We start from the raw sequence: 17,131 nt of genomic DNA, 5'->3' as shown, positions 1-17,131 counted from the left end.
GCGATTTCATAATTCTTCCACCTAAACGTCATCATATATTCAGTGTTTGTTCTTGCTTCAGTTTTAGCAGAATTCATGTTGCTCTGATGGGGGCTCTTTTCAAACTGATGTCTTATCCTTTTTAGTGCCTCAAACTAGATCCTGTTCAGATACATTATAAAAAGTTAGTATGAGTATATTTTGGTGCAAAAAAAAAAATTGAAGTCCAGGGATCGTTTTTTTCATTTATATATATATATATATATATATATATATATATATATATATATAGAGAGAGAGAGAGAGAGAGAGAGAGAGAGAGAGAGAGAGAGAGAGATGGAGTCTTACTCTGTCACCAAGGCTAGAGCGGAGTGGTGTGATTTCAGCTCACTGTAACCTTCGCCCCCCAGGTTCAAGCAAGTCCCCTGCCTCAGAATCCCGAGTAGCTGGGATTACAGGCATCTGCCACCACGCCTGGCTAATTTTTGTATTTTTAGTAGAGATGGGGTTTCATCAGGCTGGTCTTGAACTCCTGACTTTGTGATCCACCTGCCTCAGCCTCCCAAAGTGCTGGGACAACAGGTGCGAGCCACCGAGCCTGGCATAATATACATTTTCTATGAACTTTTTGAAGACCCCTCATATATCAAAGCAGACTAGGGATAGATCCTGCAGTTAGGTGGGCCTTGGTCCAAATCTAGGCTTACTATATAATCACCCAAGTCATGAACTCTCTCTGAGCCACAGTTTGCTCATCTTTCAAATGGGGTTAATACTCTATCTCATAAGGTCGTTTTGTGATTAACACATGTAAAGTTCTTGGTACATAGTAGGGTTTCGATAGACACAAGCAATGATTATCGTAAACTAAGTAAGCTGTAGCTAACCTCTATACTTTTGACCCTCAGCTAAATACAATACATGATTTCTATTCTATATCAATTCAACAAACGTTTACTGGGCACCTCTCATGTGCCAATTAGATGCTGGGAATATAATGGTGAGCAAGATGGTCACTGTTTGTACTGTCACAGGCCTTAAAGGCCAGTGGCAGAGAGACAAGCAGGCAACTAGAAGACAGAGTGGGAAGGGCTCTGACAGAGAAGGACACCCCTCCATACAGCCAGACGCCCAGGCAAGGCACAGACAGTCTGGATGTTCTGAGAAAGAAATGATTTGGGACCACTTTAAAAGCTCCTGGAGGTAGGCAGAACATAACACATAAAGGAACACACATACATAATGAGAGAACTCGAGCAGTGACTGAGACCTGGCACTCAATACGGAGCGGCTCTGCCTTATCTCCAGAGCTCGTTGACTACAAATGAGATTTGCCAGGACACTATTCATTAAAACAATCATATTATGATGGAATAACCTGAGGGCCTCAGCCTTTCATATGAAGGGATTTTACCTCCAGTAATGTCTGGGGACACTTGGCAATGTCTAGAGGCATCGTTTATTGTTATGACTAAGTGGAGAAACGGTGTATTCATGGCATCTAGTGGGTAGAGGCCAGGGATGCTGCTAAATATCCTACAATGGCTTTTCACAATAAAGAAATACGTGCTCCTAAATGTCAAGAGTGCTGAGATTAAGAGGTCCTGTCTAGAGGAACTAATAAACAAAACTAGAACTAGGCCTGCGCAGTGGCTCACATCTATAATCCCAGCTCTTTGGGAGGCCGAGCCAGGTGGATCACCTGAGGTCAGGAGTTCAAAACCAGCCTGGCCAACTTGGTTAAACCCCATCTGTACTAAAAATACAAAAATTAGCCAGGCATGGTGGCACACGCCTGTAATCCTAGCTACTCAGGAGGCTGAGGTGGAGGATCACTTGAACCCGGGAAGCAGAGACAGCAGTGAGCCAAGATTGCGCCCCTGCACTCCAGCCTGGGTGACAGAGTGAGACCCTGTCTGAAAACAAAAACAAAAACAAAAAATTAGAACTAAAGCAAACTATTTAATCTTCCTAAAGACATGAGGACAATAGACTGTTTTAATCTTTTGTACATGAAAGAGCTATGCATCCTCACTGGGCCTCAATTTCCTAATCTAGAGATTAGAGAAACGAGATTATTGGATTAGATAATGTAGAAAGTTCTTTCCAGCTGGAAAAAAAAATATATGACTCAAATATACTTAAAGGATTAGAATGCAGGCTGGGCATGGTGGTTCACGCCTGTAATCCCAGCACTGTGGGAAGCCAAGAAGGGAGGACCACTTGAGCTCAGGAGTTCACGACCAGCCTGGGCAACATAGCAAAACCGCATCTGTACAAAAAAAATACAAAAATTAGCTGGGCATAGTGGCGTACCCTGTGGTCAGCTACTCAGGATGCTGTGTGTGTGTGGGGGGGTGTGTGGTGGTATGTGTGTATGTGTATGTGTGTGTGATGGTGTGCTTTTGGTGGTGGTATGTGTGTGGTGGTGGTGTGTGTGGTGTGTGTGTGTATGTGTGGTGATGATGTGTGTGTGGTGGTGGTGTGCTTGTGTGGTGGTATGTGTGTGGTGGTGGTGTGTGTGGTGTGTATGTGTGGTGGTGTGTGGTGGTGGTGTCTGTGTATGTGTGGTGGTGTGTGTGGTGGTGGTGTGTGTGTATGTGTGTGTGGTGATGTATGTGTATATGTGTGTGGTGGTGTATGTGTATATGTGTGTGGTGCTGTGTGTGTATATGTGTGTGGTGGCGGTGTGCTTGTGTGGTGGTGTGGTGGGGGTGTGTGTGGTGTGTGTGGCAGTGGTTTGTGTAGGGGGGTGTGTGGTGGTGGTGTGTTTGTGTGGTACTGTGTGTGGTGGTGTGTATGTCTGTGTGTGTGGTGGTGTGTGTGGGGTGGTGTGTATGTGTGTGTGGTGCTGTGTGTGTGATGGTGTGTATGTGTATGGTGTGTGTGGTGGTGGTGTGTATGTGTGTGTGGTGGTGTGTGTGGTGGTGGTGTGTATGTGTGTGGTGGTGTGTGCGTGATGGTGTGTATGTGTGTGGTGGTGTATGTGTGGTGGTGTGTATGTGTTGCGGTGTGTGTATGTGTGTGGTGGTGTCTGTGTGATGGTGTGTGTGTATGTATGTGTGGTGGTGTGTGTGGTGGTGTGTGGTGGTGTGTATGTATAGTGGTGTGTATGTGTGTGTGGTGGTGTGTGTGTATGTGTGGTGGTGTGTGGTGGTGTGTATGTGTGTGGTATGTGTGGTGGTGTGTGTGTGGTGGTGTGTATGTGTTGCGGTGTGTGTATGTGTTGCGGTGTGTGTATGTGTGTGGTGGTGTCTGTGTGATGGTGTGTGTGTGTATGTGTGTGGTGATGTATGTGTGGTGGTGTGTGGTGGTGTGTATGTATGTGGTATGTGTGGTGGTGTGTGTGTGTGTTGGTGTATGTGGTGGTATGTATATATGTGTGGTGGTGTGTGTATATGTGTGGTGGTGTGTATGTGTGTGGTGGTGTGTGTGGTGTATGTGTGGTGGTGTGTGTATGTGTGTGGTGGTGTGTGTGTGGTGGTGTATGTGTGTGTGGTGTGTATGTGTATGGTGGTGTATGTGTGTGTGGTGGTGTATGTATGTGTGTGGTGTGTGTGTATGTGTGTGGTGTGTGTGTATATGTGGTGGTGTATGTGTGTGTGTGGTGTTGTGTATGTGTGGTGGTGTGTGGTGTTGTGTATGTGTGTGGTGGCGTGTGTATGTGTGTGGTGGTGTGTGTGTGGTGGTGTATGTGTGTGTGGTGTGTATGTGTGTGGTGGTGTGTGTGTGGTGGTGTGTATGTATGTGTGGTGACGTGTGTGGTGTGTGTGTATATGTGGTGGTGTGTGTGTATGTGTATGGTGGTGGTGTATGTGTGTGTGTGGTGGGGTGTGTGTGGTGGGGTGTGTGTATGTGGTGCTGTGTGTGTGAGAAAGAGAGAGAGCAGTGCGCTAGAGAGAGAGAGAGTGCGAGAGAGAGAGAAAATGGATGCCCTAGGGCTTCCTCTCCCTGCATACACTGGAAAAAGAGAAAAGGACTTCATATCTGCAGTCTTTTTGGTTTGTTTTGTTTTGAGACAGAATCTACCTCTATTGCCCAGGCTGGAGTGCAGTAGCACAAATACAGCTCACTGCAGCCTTGACCTCATGGGCTCAAATGATCCATGGGGCACACCACCATGCCCAATTAAAATTTAAAAAACATTTTTTTTTTTTGTAGAGACAGTCTCACTATGTTGCCCAGGCTGGACTTGAACTCCTGGGCTCAAGCAATCTGCCCACCTCGGCCTCCTAAAGTGTTGGGATTACAGGCGTGAGCCACTGCACCTGGCTTGCAGTCTTGACATGCTGTGAGATACTGTCCTGTTTAATTTCTAGCCAACAATATCAAAAAGAATTCTCCTAAGACTGAGAGCAGATTTAGGAAGAGTTTTAGAAAGCTTCCGTCACCACTGACCTGCAACAGAGCGGGTATCTGTGGCCCCTAGCATCTGAGCCAGCAGGGGAGGGTGTGGGGTGGGATGTCTATGACAAGTCTGCTGCATGCATAACTACTGTGCCACTGTGTCCCTGAGCGCTGGCATGGGAGCCAGGCCTGGCACCTATCCTGGCATTGGCGGACGGGAGGAAGGAGGTCTCATGAGCAGATGGAGGCTTCTGCAGCAGCTCTCTCTGCAGGGCCCTTCTGTCAGAGTGTGTCAGCTTCCCCTGCCCTGGCCTTGACCCTGTCACATCTTGGCTTGAGTTTCCTAATGGTTTTTCACCCTTTTTTCTGAAGATTGTCATTGCAGTGGAATACATTAAATGCTAGGTGAGGTAACCGATGAAGTAAGTTACTTGAAAGTGTTTCGGAAAATATCAAGAACTACACAAACACAAGTCATGATTCTTCGTGTTTTCATCATCAAGGAGTACTACAGAGTTCCCTGCCAGACTGGGGGGGATCTGAGAGTTCACCTACTCCAGTTCTTTCATGTTGCAAATGAGAAACGGGAGGCTTCGTGAAGTGAAGTGGTTTTCCAAGGCCATAAAGAGCAATTAAGCCAGCACTGGAATCCTGAGACACAGCTAGCCATTCACTGCGCATCCACAATGAACACTGTGCTGTACAATGTACCACTTTACATCCATCCCACACGGCAATCCTATGGAATAGGAATATTAGTTCTACAAATGAGGAAACTGGCCAAGAAAGGTTTTTTATTTTTGTATTATTTATTTTATTTTTTGAGACAGAGTCTGGCTCTGTCACCCAGGCTGGAATACAGTGGCACGATCTCGGCTCTCTGCAACCTCCGCCTCCCAGGTTCAAGTGATTCTCCTGCCTCAGCCTCCCAAGTAGCTGGGATAACAGGTTCATACCACCATGCCTGGCTAATCTTTTGTATTTTTAGTAGAGATGGGGTTTCACCATGTTAGCCAGGCTGGTCTCGAACTCCTGACCTCAAATGATCCACCCACCTCAGCCTCCCAAAGTGCTAGGATTACAGGAGTGAGCCACCATGCCCAGTGGGTTTTTAAAAATTCACTTACAGCTGGATGTGGTGGCTCACCACAATAATCTCAGCACTTTGGGAGGCTGAAGGCAGGAGGATCACTTGAGCCCAGGAGATCAAGACCTGGGCAATATAGGGAGGCTCCATCTTTACAAAATTTTAAAGTAAATAAAAATGAAAATAAAATACACTTACAAAAACTGAGCTATAATTCACATGCCAAAAAATTCACCACTTAAAGTGTACAATTCAGTGGATTTTAGTTTATTCACTAGCACCACTATCTAATTCCAGAACATTCTCATCACCAAAAAAAGAAACCCTACACCCAATTAACAGTCACTCCCTATTCTTCCCTCCCCCCATGCCCTGGCAACCAGTAATCTATCTTCAGTCTCTATGGATTGTCTATTCTGGACTTTTCATATAAATGGAATCCAACAATATGTGGCCTTTTATGTCTGGCTTTTCACTCCCTTAAATTGTTTTATTTACAAACAGCAAAATTCACTTTTTGTTGGTTCTGAGTTTTGATGATGTAAAGTCATGTAACCACTGACACAAGCAAGACATGGAACAGTTCCCATTACTTTACACTGCCCCTTTGTCATCAGCAGTCCTGCCATCCTCCCACCGACCCAACACCCTAATCCTTTGCAACCCCTGAGTTCCTATAATTTGGTCTTTTCCAGATTGTCCTATAAATGGAATCATACAACATGGAGCTCTTTGCACCTGACTGCTTCCGCTTAGCATAATGCACTTGCAATTTACCCATACTGTTTTCTGTATCCACAGCGCTTTCCTTTTGATTGCTGAGTAGTGGTTCATTATATGGACGTACCACAGGCTGTTTATCCACTTACCAACTCAAGGACACCTGGGGTGTTTTCAATTTGGGGCAATTATAAATAAAACCACCATAGACATTCACATACGGGTTTTTGTGTCAGTGAAGTTTTCATTGCTCTTGGTTAAATCTGAGTGGGACTGATAGGGCCTGTGGTATGTTGTATCTTTAAGTTTATAATAAAATGCTAAATTGTTTTTGCAAATTAGCCATACTATTTTGCATCCCCAGTTCCAGTTCTCTGTTTACTTCTCAGCATGTGGTATGGTCAGTTTTTTTGCTTTTTGTGTTTTCACCATTCTGATAGGTGTGGTTATAAAATTTGCTTAAAATCATACATATATAGCCAGCGGCAGAGCTGCTATTTAATTTTAATTTACCTGTCTCCAAAATCCATTCTCTTGCTTGCTTGCTTTTTTTTTTTTTTTTTTTGAGAGGGAGTTTCACTCTTGTCACTCAGGCTGGAGTGCAATGGCACAATGTCAGCTCACTGCAGCTTCTGCCTCCCAGGTTCAAGCAATTCTCCTGCCTCAGCCTCCCAAGTAGCTGGGATTACAGGTGCCCATCACCACACCCAACTAATTTTTTTTTTTTTTTTTTTTTTTTTTGAGACGGAGTTTCGCTCTTGTTACCCAGGCTGGAGTGCAATGGCGCGATCTCGGCTCACCACAACCTCCGCCTCCTGGGTTCAGGCAATTCTCCTGCCTCAGCCTCCTGAGTAGCTGGGATTACAGGCACGCGCCACCATGTCCAGCTAATTTTTTGTATTAGTAGAGACAGGGTTTCACCATGCTGACCAGGATGGTCTCGATCTCTTGACCTTGTGATCCACCCACCTCGGCCTCCCAAAGTGCTGGGATTACAGGTATGAGCCACCGCGCCCGGCACTAATTTTTGTATTTTTAGTAAAGACAGGGTTTCACCGTGTTGGCCAGACTGGTCTCAAACTCCTGACCTCAGGTGAACTACCCACCTCGGCCTCCCAAAATGCTGGGATTACAGGTGTGAGCCACTGCGCCTGGCCAATCCATTCTCCTCTTTCTACCACACCTACTGCTCCTTAAATGATTCATTTACTACACCTTAACTCAGAGCACAGTGCCAGGTAGCCAGTAAATCCACTCTACCAGTTGGATGCCTAGGTTATGTTGCAGTAAGAACGGAACAAAACCTAACTCTTAGTGGCATAACATAACCAAAATTTATTTCTCATTTACTCTGCATGTCCATTGTGGGGTCAGATGGGGCTACTCTAAAACCCAGGCTGATGGAGCAATGACTGTCTGGAAGCCTGACACTAGCTGTGGCAGAGGGGAAGAGAGCTCTGAAGGTCTCACAAAGTCAATAAAATGCTCCAGGCTAGCAGTGATACCATCACTTTCACTTACGTCCCATTGGCCACAACTACTGTAGTCCATGGCCACACCCAATCACAAGTGACCAGGGAATAAGATCCTATCAAGTGGCCAGAAGGCAGAGAGGAGGAAAAATTTGGTGAACAGCTTTAACGTGTACCATGTGTATTAGTAATTACCATTGAGGATTTAGAAGATGCAGGGCAACACTAAGTGAAAAGGGTACTTATAAAGGGTTGCATTATTACAAAAATTAATCCCACCCAGGATCTTCAACACCCTCTTCACAGTTGCCACAGAAAGCCTTGGTTGGGTGCAGAGGGCCGGCACTACACAGACAGGCCCTTCAGCTGTCCTTTCTTCTAGATTCAGGAAGAGCTCACATGGTTTATAAACATAGTTCCCGTTAAGTTCAGCAACAAACAGGCTGGAAATCCAACTCTTACGCTCCTTACTCCATTCCTTGGATTCATATTCTTATTCCAGCCATGCTCTAATTCCACTTCCGGGAGTAGGTGGCAGGTACCCCCCTGAACCTCAGGTTCATGATGCTATTGGGCAGATCATATGGGATGGAACGGGGAGCTGTGGGAAAAGATATTCCTACACAGTCCTGCCTGAGGCTTTGGAGGAGATCCCAGAGAGCACCCTGGCCAAAGTTATTGGGACTACCTGAGCGATGTGGTGAATGTCCATGAGCTTGGCAGACAGAAGGCTGGCTGAAACGCTTAGCTCCTTCCATATTAGCTATGTGACCATAGACAGGCATTCTGGGTTGTTTCTTCTTCTGGAAAATGAGGATGATTGTAACTTCTGCTAACATGCTATGAGGAACAGCAGTTTATTAGTATTAATTAAATACCTGGCACATAGCAGTTGCTTCATAAAGCTATTATTACTGTGATAGCTGAAGCCAAACAGCCGCCCTGAGCATTTTCATACTTACTCTGCAGAGATGAGCTCTGGTAGCCTGAGACTTGGTTTCACTTGACCTCGGGCTATACTCAGAGCAAAAGGATGAAGTATTATTGCTAGTTCACTAAAACTAGTGTTTTATCTCCTAACTATTGGAATAATTTGATGTCATTGTTGTTGTTTTCATTACATGTGCATATCTAACTTGCATGGATGAAATATAAACCTAGATGTCATAATCAAAGTCAAAATGGTGATTAAAAAGAACTCTAGAGAAACTTTTTGCTAAGCTCTCTGACCAAAGAACCTTAAGCAAATTAAAAATTAGCTTTAATTTTTTAGTTTTTACACCACGGCCCTAGTTTTAATCTTGAGTTTGTAATTACTTTGTGTACCATGGTACAGTGGCTAATAAAAATAAATTAAATCTCTAAACAGTCACATAAACTTTTTCAAAGCAAATCGGCTTGGATGGCTGCACTTGAATCCATGTGTGGGGTGCTGGGACAAGACTGCCCCCTTCTGGGACTTTCCAGTACTGCAGGGACTCCTTGCTCAGGCAGCCTCTTTGCCTTCATTCACTGGAACAGGCCCTGGTAGAACCCGGGCCATCCCTTTCTGTCTTCATGGCTGTGGGGTTTTCCATGGTGCTCAGACTGCTAAAGGACAGTAGTCTTCAAGTGTCTTGGGTTTTCAGAAGCCTTTCTGGATCTCTCTTTGAGGAAAGAGGCTGCATCTACTCCCCAGTATTGCCTCACATTGGTATAGCACTTTCCAGTTTAAAGAACAATTTCAGCCAGGCATGGTGGCTCATGCCTGCAATCCCAGCACTTTGGGGAAACCAAGGTGGGCAGATCACCAGGTCAGGGGTTCAAGACCAGCCTGGCTAACATGGTGAAATCCTGTCTCTACTAAAAATACAAAAATTAGCAGGACCTGGTGGCGGGTGTCTGTTAATCCCAGCTACTTGGGAGGCTGAGATAGGAGAATTACTTGAACTCGGCAGGCGGAGGTTGCAGTGAGCTGAGATCAGGCCACTGCACTCCAGTCTGGGGCGGGGGACAGACCAAGATGCCGTCTCAGAAAAAAGAACAGTTTCACACTCATTATTTCACATTTCATTATAATCCTGTGACTTAAGATGAGACACAAATGATTATCATCATTTTACATGGAAGAATAAAGGTTAAGAGACAGTAAGTGGTTTGCCCAAGAGCTCACAGCTAATAAATGGGAAAGAAGTTCTACAATCCAGGCCTTTGGACATGGGGTTTGCATTCTTTCTGCCTAACCATAATAAAAATATTACTTTTATTTTCACAATATCCTATTTACTATGTGGTAGGTCAGTGATTCTCAACCTTGGCTACACACTAAAATCTCCTGGGGTATTTAAGTAACTCTCCTGTCTGGGCCCCTCCCTGACCAATTACCTTGAATCCGTGGTGGAGTTCCAGACATCTGTGGGTTTATTAGCTCCTCCAGGTGTTTCTAATGTACAGCACCAAATGCCATTGTGTGGGGCTTTATTTAAACCTCATCACAATCCCACCAGCTAGGTATACCAGCCATGTGCTGAAATGATATGTAAATTGCCCAGCTGACCTTGGATAGCCCCTAATACCACAATTCCCAGACTGTTCCCTAAGGCGTTCCAAGTCTCCATGATGGATTCATAGGGATTCAGCATGATATTTGAAAAATATGAGGGAGGCTGGGTACAGTGGCTTACACCTGTAATCTCAGCACTTTGGGGAGCCAAGGTGGGCAGATCACTTGAGGTCAGGAGTTCGAGACCAGCCTGGCCAACATGGTGAAACCTTGTCTCTACCAAAATACAGAAAAAAATTAGTCAGGCAGGGTGGTGGGCTCCTGTAACCCCAGCTACTCGGGAGGCTGAAGCAGGAGAATCGAGTGAATCTGGGAGGTGGAGGTTGCAGTGAGTCGAGATCACACCACTGCACTCCAGCCTGGGCAACAGAGCGAGATTCCTTCTCAAAAAAAAAAAAAAAAAAAAAAAAAAAAAAAGGCCGGGCGCGGTGGCTTACGCCTGTAATCCCAGCACTTTGGGAGGCCGAGGCGGGTGGATCACGAGGTCAAGAGATCGAGACCATCCTGGTCAACATGGCGAAACCCCGTCTCTACTAAAAATACAAAAAAATTAGCTGGGCATGGTGGCGCATGCCTGTAATCCCAGCTACTCAGGAGGCTGAGGCAGGAGAATTGCCTGAACCCAGGAGGCGGAGGTTGCGGTGAGCCGAGATCGCGCCATTGCACTCCAGCCTGGGTAACAAGAGCGAAACTCCGTCTCAAAAAAAAAAAAAGAAAAAAAAAAAAAAAAGGAAAAAAAAAAAAAAAAAAAAAAAAAAAAAACCTCAGGAAACAGCAATACGCAGCTGTGCAGGGCACCAAGGAACTATTGTGCTAGCTTATGGTAGTTCACCATTTCCACAGTAGATGACGCTACATTCCTTCTAATGACAGTATCTTCGCAAAACGATTTTTTTTTTTTTCAGCATGAAAATCAGCATGAAATAGGATATCAGTGTGGTAGTGGTCAATCTGATTCCAAAGTTGGGGAAGTAGCACAGTGCCCAATAGGCATAGCTCTCCCATTAGTAAGTAATTGGTAATTTAAGCAAGAAACGATTTTTTTTTTCTATTTATGTGCATTATCTTTTTAAACAGTTAAGTTGTTAGGACATAAATACTTATTAACTTGTTTGGACCTAATAATTTACTTGAAGGTAAATTTGTTGTATTTTTTTTTAAGGCACTGACATACAAAGGGCACCTTCCTAATGCCAAGGCCACACGATAAAAGGGCAGAAGTAGGACTTGATCCGTCTGAGCCCTGAGCCGAATGCTTAACTACTTCTTTGAACTGGGCTCAATCATTGCTTTTCTTCTGTGCCCTGTCCTGGATGCCAAACCCTCAGCATTGAGTTAGGGGTCAACCTGGAAATGACAGAGCATAAGTTAAACACGACTGTCAGGACCACACATGAGTACAATATCCTTTGCCAAATTATATAACATCCCTGAGCCTCAGTTTCTTCATCTGTAAAATGGGGATGGCAAAATCACACTACAGAGTTGTTGTGAAGATTAAACAAGCTAAAAATCACGGAGCGTCTGCTTTAGAACAGGTACTCAGTTAAGAGTTTATTCTCTCCCTTTCTCCCCTCCTCACTTCCATGACAGACCTGAAAACACGAGGGGACACAAATGTGCATGGAGGTGTGAAACACACACATGCAACCACCAGACTGCCTGTACGCCGTCCTCAGCCTCAGGCACATTGTTAGTACAGATATACTTACATGCATACATACATACAATCGCAACACCTTGTCTGATTAAATCAGCACAAAAACTGATAGAACCATGAAGCAAACAAAATAAGCTCTTGAACTCACTCTCCTTTCTCCACATGTCCTCAACTGGGAGGTCCTCTGCCAGCCCCAAGTATTGTGCAGGCTCAGTCAGTCCACATCTGCCTACCTTCCCAGTCGCCCATTATGTCACTGTACATATGCCACTGGACCAAAGGGACACTCTGGACCTAAAAATGTCTTCCATTTCATCCCCACACCCCTACTATTAGTTCTTTTTCTTTTTCTTTTTTTTTTTTTTTTTTTGAGACAGAGTTTCACTCTGTCACCCAGGCTGGAGTGCAATGGCACAATCTTGGCTCACTGCAACCTCTGCCCCTGGGTTCATGAGATTCTCCTGCCTCAGCTTCCTGAGTAGCTGGGATTACAGGCAGGTGCCACTATGCCTGGCTAACTTTTGTATCTTTAGTAGAGACGGGGTTTCACCATGTTGGCCAGGCTGGTCTCAAACTCCTGACCTCAGGTGATCCACCACCTCAGCCTCCCAAAGTGCTGGGATTACAGGCGTGAGCCAGCACGCCCGGCCCTACCATTTGTTCTTAACAGCAGCAGCTCCAGAACAGATTATCACCACCACCCCCCAGGTGTTCTTTGCAGGAGAAAGGTCCCTATACCAGTCAAGGCTTTTAGGCCTTCATCTTTTTTTTTTTTTGAGACAGGGTCTCGCTGTGTCATCCAGGCTGGAGTGCAGTGGTGCAATCATGGCTCACTGTAGCCTCGACCTCTCAGACTCAAGTGATCCTCCCACCTTAGCCTCCCAAGTAGCTGAAACTACAGATGTGTGCCACCACATCCTGATAATTTTTAAAACAAATTTTTTGCAGAGACAAGGGTCTCACTATGTTTCCTAGGCTGGTCATGAAGTCTTGGGCTGAAGAGATCCTCCTGCCTCAGCCTCCCAAAGTGTCAGGATTATAGGTGTAAGCTACTGTGCCCAGCTGTTTTTCACCTTTAGATATTACTTCTTTGGGCTTGAAACCTTTTATAAAATAGACCTCTCTCTACAAGAGGTAAATCTATGTCTCACTTAGCAGATGGTTGAACTCCAGGTCAGCCACTGAGGAGGAAATAGAAGAAGCAGTGTCCCTAAAACATTCATCCCATAAATATCTAATGAGCATCTACTATGTGTTAGGCGCAGCGGCACAGGCATGAACAAGACCCGATCACTGCCCTCAAGGCTTTTAATCTAATGAAGGACCAAGGCTAGGAAACAGATGATTACAAGTCCCATGTGACATATGCTAATCCAGGAAGGAATTATGGGAGCACAGAGGAGGGACACTGAACCAAGACTCAGAGCATGGGCGAAGACTTCCTGAAGGAAGTGACATCAGACCGAAACTTAAAGGATGAGGAGGAGTTAGGACTACGACAGAGGTGGGACCATTCCAAGTAGAAAAAACAGAACAGCATGGAAAAAAGTCCAGGGATGAAGAAGCATGGTGTTTGGGACTTGGGTGCACCTCGAAACAAGTGTGGGGCATAGTTAGGACCACTTTTTTTTTTTTTTTGAAACAGAGTCTCGCTCTGTCACAGGCTAGAGTGCAGTGGCATGACCTTGGCTCACTGCAACCTATGCCTCTCAGGTTCAAGCAATTCTCCTGCCTCCCAAGTAGCTGGAATTATAGGCACCTGCTACTATGCCTGGCTAATTTTTGTATTTAGGAGAGATGAGAGTTCACTATGTTGGCCAGGCTGGTCTCGAACTCCTGACCTCAAGGGATCCACCCACCTCAGCCTCCCAAAGTGCTGGGACTACAGGTGTGAGCTACCGCGCCCAGCCCAGGACCACTTTTTTTAAGTCCAAAATTTAGCCAAAAATTTTCACTTACCAACTATTTATTGAGCTCCTCCATATGTAAAGACCCGTTGCTATTGCATGCTGTGTGTGTAAGAACATCGGCACAATGGCTGGGCGCAGTGGCTCATGCCTGTAATCCCAGCACTTTGGGAGGTCGAGGTGGGAGGATAACTTGAGCCCAGGAGTTTGAGACCAGCCTGGACAACTTGGTGAAAATCTATCTCTACTAAAAATATAAAAATTAGCTGGGCATCGTGGCACATGCCTGTAGTCCCAGCTACTTGGGAGGTGGAGGTGAGAGAATCACCTGAGCTTGGGAAGTTGAGGCTGCAGTGAGGTGAGATCATGCCACTGCACTCCATCCCTTGGCAAAGGGAGCGGGAACAAAAAAAGAAAAAGAAAAAAGAAAGAGCACCTGCACATCGTAACACTGTGAGCCGTATGAGGCCCACATTAATCTTCCCTGATCTTGCCACACCTGGACACACCCTCTTAAGACTAGCTATCCCAGGCTAGCGCCCTTCCTAGATGGCAGGACTGGTTTGAAACTTGGTTGTCATGCGTCCTAACTACAGGCATGCTTTGGATTCCAGCAGCCCCATGAGAAAGCCTCAGCCTCAGGCAGGGCTTGTACTAAACCTGCAGCCACCGGCTGTAGTGGGTCAGAGGTGAGGCGACGTAGCAGGGTGGTGCTGCACCCATTCTGGGTTTGAGAGGCCTGGAGATGTCTTCTCGCTCCCGTCAGAAACTCTAGTGTAGGGAAAGAGGTGAGAAATGTGATGTTTTTTAGTTGAGGACTGGACACCAAAATTCTGACCACAGCTGAGGAGATAATTTGCCTTATTCTATTTAAACCTTTGGGGCATACAGATTGTGCAGGACAGGAGGTTGGGGTGGTGTGGCTAGAAATCCACTCTCAACATAATGTCCACATGGTGGCATGACATCCAGGTATAACACCCCAGGCCAGGACTGTCGCCTACCCCGTCCCCACTTGGGGACCTCGAGTGACCAAATACAAAACACCAACCTCACCACCATCTTTACAAGTTGTTAGAAGTAAAATTCATCAGAATAGAAACTCCCCATCCCAAAGAGACACTGCTTCCAAGAAGCCTTTCAGCTGACCATTCAGCCCTTGACCTGCTTGTGACCGGAGCAAGACCTATTCCTTTCCCAGCTTTTGGGAAAGACTCAGTCACTTTGGCCCGCCCTGCCTAGCCCAGGTTGCTGACCTCATGGTGAGGGCAGAGACCTAGCTGGAGAGGGACCTTTCACCTATTTCTCTGTTGCACTCATAGGTCCCTACAGGGTGCAGGAAGGCACCTGCGCGTGGCAGTCAGACCGTCACACGAAGACTCCTCTTGGGCCTTGGGGGACGTGGACTGGGCTCTACCATCCTAGGGGGGTTTACGGTTCTGTCCAGTGGTGGGGGTGCCTGGCGCTCCTCCTCAGGGAGTCTTGGACCGCCCAGCAGCAGGTCGTGATGTGGCCACCCTCACCAAGAGGGAGTGGCTGCCACTTTCAGTTCTGGGAACATCCCTTTGGAGGCCCCTCCACTCGGAGAACAATCTATAAGACCCGAAAGGCACCCACAGACCCTCCAGCTAGGACCTGAGGGTGGCTTCTGAGATGACGCGGAGACTGTCCCTGGCTATGGGACCGGGCATAATTGGTGGCCCCAAATCACAATCCCTGGCAATGGAGCGCTTCCGCCTCCTACTCCCGCCCCCGAAGATTCTGGTTGCGGTGTCCACCCAGCCTCTCCCTGCCTCGGTATCTCAGTTGCAGGGTAAAGGTGAGGACAGACCCCTCCCGTTATGGGTGGCCCAGGACGGTTTCCGGCTGAGTCAGCCCCGCCGGGAGAGCACTGCTCCAGCCAGTGGTGGGACTGGCCCGCTCACTTCCTCCCCGAGCTGGGAGGTCCAGCTACCCTGGAGGCTGCCCTGAACTGCTCCTCGTCACCTGCAGGTCAGGGCGCCTGCTGAGATCTCCCCCTCTTCCTGGGGCAAACGGTGTTATCGCGGCATTGCATTACTTCCCTGGCTCATACTTTGCTAGTAAAGCAATTACTTACTGCTAAAAGGAAGGACTCTTCCCAGGAGGGCCCCCTTCCACTCTCGAGAGGCAGGGGGCAAGGGTATATACACACACAGAGGGTGGAACAATGAGAGGCAGTATGAGAAATAGTTAAAAGCACAGATTCTAGCATCCTAACTTGGACTTGTCCCAGTTCTGCCGTTTTTGGGGGCTCTGTTGTTCTAGGTGAGTTCTTTCCCTCAGAGGCCAGTTTCCTCATTTGTAAAAGGGCCAGTAATTATGATGGCACTTTTTTAAAGGATTACTATGAAAATTAAATGAGACAAAACATGGAATGCTCCTAAATGGTGCCTGGCACAGGATAGGAGCTCAGTGCATGGCTTTAAAATGTGCCTTTCAGGACAACACTTAATCCCGACGGGTGGGAATTTCACACAAAGTAGAAAGTATGTGTGGGCAGGCAGGTTTTGTATTGCTGCCCACGCCGTATTGAATAGACTAGACTGTGCTTCCTGCCCCCATTTCTGTTTCTCTTCTGGATAAAACAGTCTTAATTAGAGGCAAGCTGGGAACTAGGATGCAAATAGCATTTCCTAAAACTCCTAAACGTGCCTGAGTCAATCCCCGTCTGTCCACACACAGGAGGCTGCATCTTGGTCCCCTGGAGCCACAGGCCAGGAGCCAACCTGGATGTCTCTTTGTTCCCTTTACATAATAAAAATCAAAGTCTATTGATCTTTTCTAATCATAGACTATAGATTCTTTCCTTCCTCTTTGTCCTTGTTGCCCTTGCCCAAACTAGAGTCAAATTCTGGAGGCACCAAAAATCTCAGTGGAGGCAGAAAAGATGAATAAGAGCTTCACAGACAAAGAAGGGGTCATTTCAAGTTTTGAGAACAGTACAAGCAAGGCTCAGAGACTTCCCATGACACAGTGCTCCGTGGAACAAAATGTGGCTCTGTATATAGGAACGGAGGCCCAAGCAGAACCACATGGCATGACAGCTGGGCACACAAACACACAGCTACACTGCCTGGCTTTGAATTCCAGCTCCATCATTAATTAGCAAGTTACTTAATTTCGGTGTGTCTCATTCCTCATCTGTAAAATAGGATCATAATAGTGCCTCTAAGGGTTGTTGGGAGGATTCAATGCACTGATAGATGGAGAGAACTAAGTATAGTGCTGGGGCATAGTAAGTACCCCATAGATATTACTGTTCCCAATTTCTATGTAAGTGCTGGAACGGCCCACCCTTCACCATTCAACTTCAAGTGCACCCTGCACAGGAAGCCGCCTTTAATTAATCTGAAATGGCTGTCAAACATCACCCCAATGTACTCACCCACTCTCATT

This window comes from Aotus nancymaae, unplaced genomic scaffold (genome assembly GCF_030222135.1).
Source record: "Aotus nancymaae isolate 86718 unplaced genomic scaffold, 86718_ANA_hifiasm-v0.15.2.pri h1tg000002l, whole genome shotgun sequence".
In the NCBI taxonomy this organism is placed as follows: Eukaryota; Metazoa; Chordata; class Mammalia; order Primates; family Aotidae; genus Aotus; species Aotus nancymaae.
The sequence above is the reverse complement of the archived record's forward strand: the minus strand, read 5'-3'. Positions refer to the sequence as shown.